The sequence below is a fragment of the Danio rerio genome, chromosome 21 (genome assembly GCF_049306965.1).
Source record: "Danio rerio strain Tuebingen ecotype United States chromosome 21, GRCz12tu, whole genome shotgun sequence".
NCBI lineage: Eukaryota > Metazoa > Chordata > Actinopteri > Cypriniformes > Danionidae > Danio > Danio rerio.
The window spans coordinates 1,586,305-1,595,000 of record NC_133196.1 but is presented as its reverse complement, the minus strand read 5'-3'; positions in this window follow the sequence as shown (position 1 = coordinate 1,595,000).

Sequence of the window (8,696 nt, the reverse complement as noted above, 5' to 3'; positions counted from 1 at the left end):
TAACTAGGTTAATTAGGCACGTTATTGTACAACAGTGGCTGTCACACCGGCCACTTTATTGGGTACACCTTACTAGTACCAGGTTGGACGCATTTTGCCTTCAGAACTGCCTTAATACTTTAGATTTTACAAGCTACTGGAAATATTCTTCAGAGATTTTGCTCCATATTGTCATGATAGCATCACACAGTTGCTGCAGATTTGTCGGCTGCACATCCATGATGCCAATCTCCCGTTCCACCACATCCCAAAGCTGCTCTATTGGATTGAGCTCTGGTGACTGTGGAGGCCATTTGAGTACAGTGAACTCATCGTCATGTTCAAGAAACCAGTCTGAGACGATTGAGCTTTATGACATGCTGCGTTATCCTGCTGCCATCAGAAGATGGAGACACTGTGCTCATAAAGGGATGGACATGGTCAGCAGCAATACTCAGGTAGGCTGTGGCGTTGATGCTCAGTTGGTACTAATGGACCCAAAGAAAATCTCCCCCACACCATTACACCACCACCACCAGCCTGAACCGCTGATACAAGGCAGGATGATCCATGCTTTCATGCTGTTGAGGCCAAATTGTGACCCGAGCATCTGAATGTGTCAGCAGAAATGGAGACTCATCAGAGCAGCAACGTTTCTCCAATCTTCTATTGTCCAGTTTTGGTGAGTCTGTGTGAATTGTAGCCTCAGTTTCCTGTTCTTAGCTGACAGGAGCGGCACCCGGTGTGGTCTTCTGCTGCTGTAGCCCATCCGCCTCAAGGTTGGCCGTGTTGTGTGTTCAGAGATGCTCTTCTGCAGAGCTCGGTTGTAACGAGTGCTTATTTGAGTTACTGTTGCCTTTCTATCAGCTGGAACCAGTCTGGCCATTCTCCTCTGACCTCTGGCCTCATCAACAAGGCATTTGCGCCCACAGAACTGCCGCTCACTGGATATTTCCTCTTTGTCGGAGCATTCTCTGTAAACCCTAGAGATGGCTGTGCGTGAAAATCCCAGTAGATCAGCAGTTTCTGAAATACTCAGAGCAGCCCGTCCATTATGCAATTTAACATCCATTATTTTAAAGTAAATTTCTGTCATTTAATGGCTGTTGTTTTCTGGTAAATATCTGTCATTTAACTTCCATTATTTTACAGTAAATTTCTGTCATTTAACGTCTGTTTTTTTCTGGTAAATTTCTGCCATTTAACGTCAGTTATTTTACGGTAAATTTCTGTCAATTAACATCCATGATATTTCGGTAAATATTTGTAATTTAACGGTCGTTATTTTCTAGTAATTATCTGTAATTTAACGTTAGTTATTTTCCGGTAAATGTATGTAATTTAAATACTGTTATTTTCCAGTACATTTATGTAATTTAATATCCATTATTTTAAAGTAAATATCTGTCATTTAACGTCTATTGTTTTACAGTAAATTTCTGTCATTTAACGGCTGTTATTTTCTGGTAAATATCTGTCATTTAACATTCGATATTTTACAGTAAATTTCTGTCATTTAACATCCGTTTTTTTCTGGTAAATTTTTGTCATTTAACGTCAGTTTTTTCACGGTAAATTTCTGTCATTTAACATTCGTTATTTTTCAGTAAATTTCTGTCATTTAACGTCAGTTTTTTTTTTTTTTTGGTAAATTTCTGTCATTTAAAATCCGTTATTTTTTCAGTAAATTTCTGTCATTTAACGTCAGTCATTTTACGGTAATTTCTGTCATTTAACGTCCGTTATTTTCTGGTAAATATCTGTCATGTAATGGTTGTTAGTTTACAGTAAATTTCCGTAATTTAACATCCATTATTTTTCGGTAAAATTCTATCATTTAACGATTGTTATTTTTTGGTAAATTTTTGTCATTTAACGGTTGCTATTTTTCGGTAAATTTCTGTATTTTAACGTCTGTTATTTTATGGTAAACTTTTATTATTTAACGTCCTTTATTTTTCAGTAAATATCTGTCATTTAACGGTTGTTATTTTCCAGTACAATTCTGTCATTTAACGTCCATTATTTTACGGCAAATTTCTGTCATTTAACGGCTGTTATTTTCCGGTAAATATCTGTCATTTAACGATAGTTATTATTTAATACATATTTCTGTTATTTACCGTCCGTTATTTTCCATTAAATATCTGTCATTTAATGTCCATTATTTTCCAGTATACTTCTTTAATTTAACGATCGTTATTTTATCTTTGGTCTGCTAAACAATACTTGGGAAACAATAATAAAATAATTAATATTCATTTTGAGCTGTATATTTGAATAAATAAGATCTTGTTTGTGTGTAAACGTGGTAATAAAAAAGAAACTATGTACTTGAAGCAAAAGCAGTAAGAATGCAGCAGGCAGTGTGTGTGTTGGGAAAGGCAGTGTGTGTGTGTTGGGAAAGGCAGTGTGTGTGTGTGTGTTGGGAAAGGCAGTGTGTGTGTTGGGAAAGGGAGTGTGTTGTGTTGTGCAGTGTGTGTATCAGGCTGGAGAGAATGATGACATAAACACAAGCCTTCACTAAACACACACTGCGTGCCAAACACCTGTGTGCTGCGCGCGGGCGTCTGAGGGCAGCGCGGGTCACGCTAGCTCTCATAATGCGCTTTGATTCTCCAGATGTACAGACGGGTTCAGCACATTCCTCTGGACAGAGAAGATTTCCCCCGCAAGACAATACTCCAGCCCAGAACCAGCCTGAAGCCCAGCTGGAGCAGCTCTATTACAACAATGTGTGGAGCAGCAGACCTCCTCGTGTGCGTGTGTACATGAGTGCGTGTGTTTGTCTATATGTGTGTGTGTATGTTTATATGAGGTATGTGGATGTCTGTATGTATATGTGTGAGAATGTGTGTATGTGTGCACATTTGTGTGTATGTGTGTGTGTGTGTGTGTGTGTGTGTGTGTGTGTATGTGTGCGCATGCATGTGGGTGCGCACATATCTGTGTGTGTGAGTGTGTGTGTATATGCGTGTACCTGTGTGTGTGTGTGTGTGTGTGTACAGTATGTGTATGTGTGTGTGTGTGTGTGTGCGTGTGCGTACGTGCATGCGCGGGTTTGTGCGTACACGCGTGTGTTTGTGTATATGAGAGTGTGTGTGTGTGTATTTGTTTATATGAGTGTGTGTGTATGTGTGTGTGTATATGTGTGTGTGTGTGTGTGTGTGTGTGTATGCTTGTGTGCGTATGTGCATGCGTGAGTGCGTGCGTGCGCATGTGTGTGTTTGTGTATATGAGTGTGTGTGGATGTCTGTATGTATATGAGTGAGAATGTGTGTATGTGTGCAAATGTGTGTGTGTGTGTGCCTGTGTGTATGTGTTAATATGAGGTGTGTGGATGTCTGTATGTATATGAGTGAGAATGTGTGTATGTGTGCAAATGTGTGTGTGTGTGTGCCTGTGTGTATGTGTTAATATGAGGTGTGTGGATGTCTGTATGTATATGTGATATGTGTGAGAATGTGTGCAAATGTGTGTGTGTGTGTGTGTATGTCTCTGTGTATGTCTCTGTGTGTGTGTGTGTGTGTGTGTGTGTGTGCATCTCTATGTGGATGTGTGCGCATGTGTGCGCATGCATGTGGGTGTGTGTGTGTATATGCGTGTACCTGTGTGTGTGTACAGTATATATGTGTGTGTGTGTGCGTGCGTGCGTGCGTGCATGCACGCACGCATGGGTGTGTGCGCGTGTGTTTGTGTATATTGGTGTGTGTGTGTGTGTGTGTGTTTATATGAGGTGTGTGGATGTCTGTATGTATATGTGTGAGAATGTGTGTATGTGTGCGTGTGTGTGCATGCATGTGGGTGTGCACATGTCTGTGAAACATGTGAGAGTGTGTGTATATGCGTGTACCTGTGTGTGTGTACAGTATATATGTGTGTGTGTGTGTGTGTGTGTGTGTGTGTGTGTGTTTATATGAGGTGTGTGGATGTCTGTATGTATATGTGTGAGAATGTGTGTATGTGTGCGTGTGTGTGCATGCATGTGGGTGTGCACATGTCTGTGAAACATGTGAGAGTGTGTGTATATGCGTGTACCTGTGTGTGTGTACAGTATGTGTATGTGTGTGTGTGGACACTGAATGCCAAGCAGATGGTACTGTGGTTGGTACAGGTGCCACAGGCTTTAAAAAAGGGAAAAAACCCTGCTGCAGTTCAAGTCCAGGGCACATCCTGAGCTCAAAACACACACACACACACACACACACACACACACACACACACACACACACACAGGTTGGTCCTAATGAAAAGGTTTGTTGAGTGAAATGAAACTCACTCCTTGTTTACAACTATTATTAATATTTTAATTCACAACAAAGGGACAGTTTAGATGAACTTACATATAATATACCCAAATCAGTCCAAATGAATCAGTCCGAATTGACTCAGATGGCAATTTTCAATCTGAATCATTGACAAAATTATTCGATATTTGAATCAACCCAAATGAATCAGTACAAACGAATCGTGTAATTAGAAAAATCCTTATTTTTGCACATTCATTGAAGAATCAATTCTATATTTGAATCAGTCTAGAAATGAATCATTTAATTAGAAAAACCTTTACTTTTGCACATTCGTTGAAGAATCAATTCTATATTTGAATCAGTCCAAATGACTCAATCCGAATTGACTCAGATGGCAATTTTCAGTCTGAGTCATTGACAAAATTATTCGATATTTGAATCAACCCAAATGACTCAGTCCAAATGAATCGTTTATTTAGTTAAAATTCCTATTTTTGCACATTCATTGAAGAATCAAATCTATATTTGAATCAGTCCAAATGAATCAGTACAAACGAATCATGTAATTAGAAAAATCCTTATTTTTGCACATTCATTGAAGAATCAATTCTATATTTGAATCAGTCTAGAAATGAATCATTTAATTAGAAAAACCTTTATTTTTGCACATTCGTTGAAGAATCAATTCTATATTTGAATCAGTCCAAATGACTCAATTCGAAGTGACTTAGATGCCAATTTTCAGTCTGAAGCATTGACAAAATTCCTTGAAACTACATTAAAACTGCATTATCTAATCACAATGTCGGTCAATTTTCCCTATGAGTGTTGGAATAGTTAGAAATGTATGGTTTATATTGACTCATCAGAAAGTGCATATTGAAAGTTGGGCAGTCTTATTCAGGGCTTAATTTGTGTCGGAACAAGCCAGATTCGGATCCGGCATCTCATTTTACCGATCCCCCTCCTGCACCCCCGCTCTTCTCCTTTGTATGCGACTCCTCAACCCTCTTTGTCCGTGCAGTTCAATATTCGAATCAGTCCAAATGAATCAGTCTCCAAATGAATTATTTAATTGAAAAACTCCTGATTTTGCACATTAATTGATAAAGATAAAGAATAAATTCTGTACTCGAATCAGTCCAAATGAGTCAGTCCAAACGAATCATTTATTAAGAAAAAATCTTATTTTTGCATTCATTGATGAATCAATTTTATATTTGAATCAGTCCAAATGACTCAGTCCAAATGAATCATTTAATTAGTAAAAATCCTTATTTTTGCACATTAATAGATCAATTCTGTATTTGAATGTTCAATTGAATCAGTCCAAACGGATCATTAAATGAGAAAAACCCTTATTTTGCACTTTCATTGACAATTTTATATTTGAAACAGCCCAAATGATTCATCTCATTAGAAAAAACCCTTATTTTTGCACATATCTTCATGAATCAATTCTATTTTTGAATCAGTACAAATTAATCATTTAATAAGATAAAAAAAACTATTTTTGCACATTCGTTAAAGAATCAATTCTATATTTGAATTAGTCTAAATGAATAAATCCAAACGAATCCTTTAATTAGAAAAAAACCTTATTTTTGCACTTTTGCTAATGAATCAGTTCAATAATTAATTTACTCCAAATGAATCATTTAATTAGAAAAACCTTTATTTTTGCACATTCGTAAAAGAGTCAATTCCATATTTGAATCAGTCCAAATGAATCATTTCATTGAAAAAATCCTTATTTTTGCATTGAAGAATCAATTCTATGTTTGATTAAGTCCAAATGAATCAGTCCAAACGAATCATTTAAATCATTTAAAAACTTAATTCTACCTTCCATTTGAATCTGTCCAAATGAATCAGTCCGAATTGACTCATATACCAATTTTTGGTTCTGAATCATTGACGAAATTCCCCAAAACCACATTAAAACTTCATTATCTTATCACAATGTCGCTCAATTTTCCCTATCGGTGTTGGAATCGTCCTAAATGTATGGTTTATATTGGCTATATTGGGCCGGCCTATAATCCAGCGCGGGTCAGCCGTCAGTCAAGATTATCACACACACAGAAGCGTTCAGTTCCTCACACACACATTTGCATCTCACAGGCCTGAAGCTCATCAGAAAGTGCATGTTGAAAGTGGGACCATCGTTGAAAGGCGGGTTTGATACAGCAAAAGTGCGCGCTCAGCAGATATAGGCTCTCTTTTTAAAATAATCTTCCTTTTGGGAGAGCGCCGCACACTTCTGCCCGCAGACCAGCGCAAATAAATGAGTGTTCCTGCGGCCGCGGCCTCAAAGGCTTGATTTTCCAGCGCCAGGACCAGCTCACAGGCCCGAAACCAGCGCGCGACTCGCTCTGCCAGCGCTGATATAGAAAAAAAGCGCCGCCGCCGCCACAGATAAAAAAACCAGAGTGCGCCGGCCATTGGCTGCGCTTCAGATGAAGGTTTATTTACTTTGGAGGCAGAAGAAAGAGGACGGGCCATCAGAAATTAGGTGCTGGGGTTAAAGCTGAAGACGTTTCCAGGATGTTGGTTAATCCGTGAAGATCCGCAGAAGCAGCTTCACATTATACTATATCTGCACGCCTGACCTCAAACTTCTGCACTTTCTCTTTTCTAAAGAGGCCAAAATGAAGGATAAAATGTCTTCAGAATCTTTCATTAGGAAAATAAGTCTGAATCTAAATGCTAAAGCTTCTGTATGAAAAGTTGATCTAAAGATATAGTAGTGGAAATCAAGCTTTCTGCGGTGCACGACATCAGCAAATAAACAAACAAACATACATATTTCATACAATTCATCATGAAACTGCCTTATAGTGATGATAAAGACATTTTTTATGTTTCAGAGTTAAATAAATGGCCAAAAACTGATGAAAATGCTGATTTAAACACATTCAAACCTGATGAAAATAATGTTTTTGATGCAATACTGTTATTTTACTATATTTTGAGTAAATAAATGCAATGCTGGATGAGCATACGACACTTCTTTCAAAAATAAATATATTTAAACATCTTATTGGCCAAAATGAAGGTTAAAATGTCTTCAGAATCTTTCATTAGGAAAATAAGTCTGAATCTAAATGCTAAAGCTTCTGTATGAAAAGTTGATCTAAAGATATAGTAGTGGAAATCAAGCTTTCTGCGGTGCACGACATCAGCAAATACAGTGTTTAAACAAACATATTTCACACAATTCATCATGAAACTGCCTTATAGTGATGATAAAGACATTTTTTATGTTTCAGAGTTAAATAAATGGCCAAAAACTGATGAAAATGCTGATTTAAACACATTCAAACCTGATGAAAATAATGTTTTTTGTTGCAATACTGTTATTTTACTATATTTTGAGTAAATAAATGCAATGCTGGATGAGTATAAGAAAATTCTTTCAAAAATAAATATTTTTAAGCATTTTATTGGCTAAAAACATTTGAATATATTTATTTTTAATCTGTTTTTGACCATGTTTGTGATGCATTTCGATATATTGTTCTGAAACAGCTAAAAAAAAAACTATAAAAAATATCCAGGATGTTGGTTAATCCGTGAAGATCCGCAGAAGCAGCTTCACATTATACTATATCTGCACGCCTGACCTCAAACTTCTGCACTTTCTCTTTTCTAAAGAGGCCAAAATGAAGGTTAAAATGTCATCAGAATCTTTCTTTCTTTTTTAATGGCACAAAACTGATGAAAATGTTGATTTAAACACATTCAAACCTGATGAAAATAATATTTTTGATGCAATACTGTTATTTTACTATATTTTGAGTAAATAAATGCAATGCTGGATGAGCATAAGACACTTCTTTCAAAAATAAATATATTTAAACATCTTATTGGCCAAAATGAAGGATAAAATGTCTTCAGAATCTTTCATTAGAAAAATAAATCTGAATCTAAATGCTAAAGCTTCTGTATGAAAAGTTGATCTAAAGATATAGTAGTGGAAATCAAGCTTTCTGCGGTGCACGACATCAGCAAATACAGTGTTTAAACAAACATATTTCACACACTTCATCATGAAACTGCCTTGTAGTGATGATAAAGACATTTTTTATGTTTCAGAGTTAAATAAATGGCCAAAAACTGATGAAAATGCTGATTTAAACACATTCAAACCTGATGAAAATAATGTTTTTGATGCAATACTGTTATTTTACTATATGTTGAGTAAATGAATGCAATGCTGGATGAGTATAAGAAAATTCTTTCAAAAACAAATATTTTTAAACATCTTATTGGGTAAAAACATTTGAATATATTCATTTTAATCTGTTTTTGACCATGTTTGTGATGTATTTCGATATATTGTTCTGAAAAAAACTATAAAAAATATCCAGGATGTTGGTTAATCCGTGAAGATCCGCAGAAGCAGCTTCACATTATACTATATCTGCACACCTGACCTCAAACTTTCTCTTTTTTAAAGAGGCC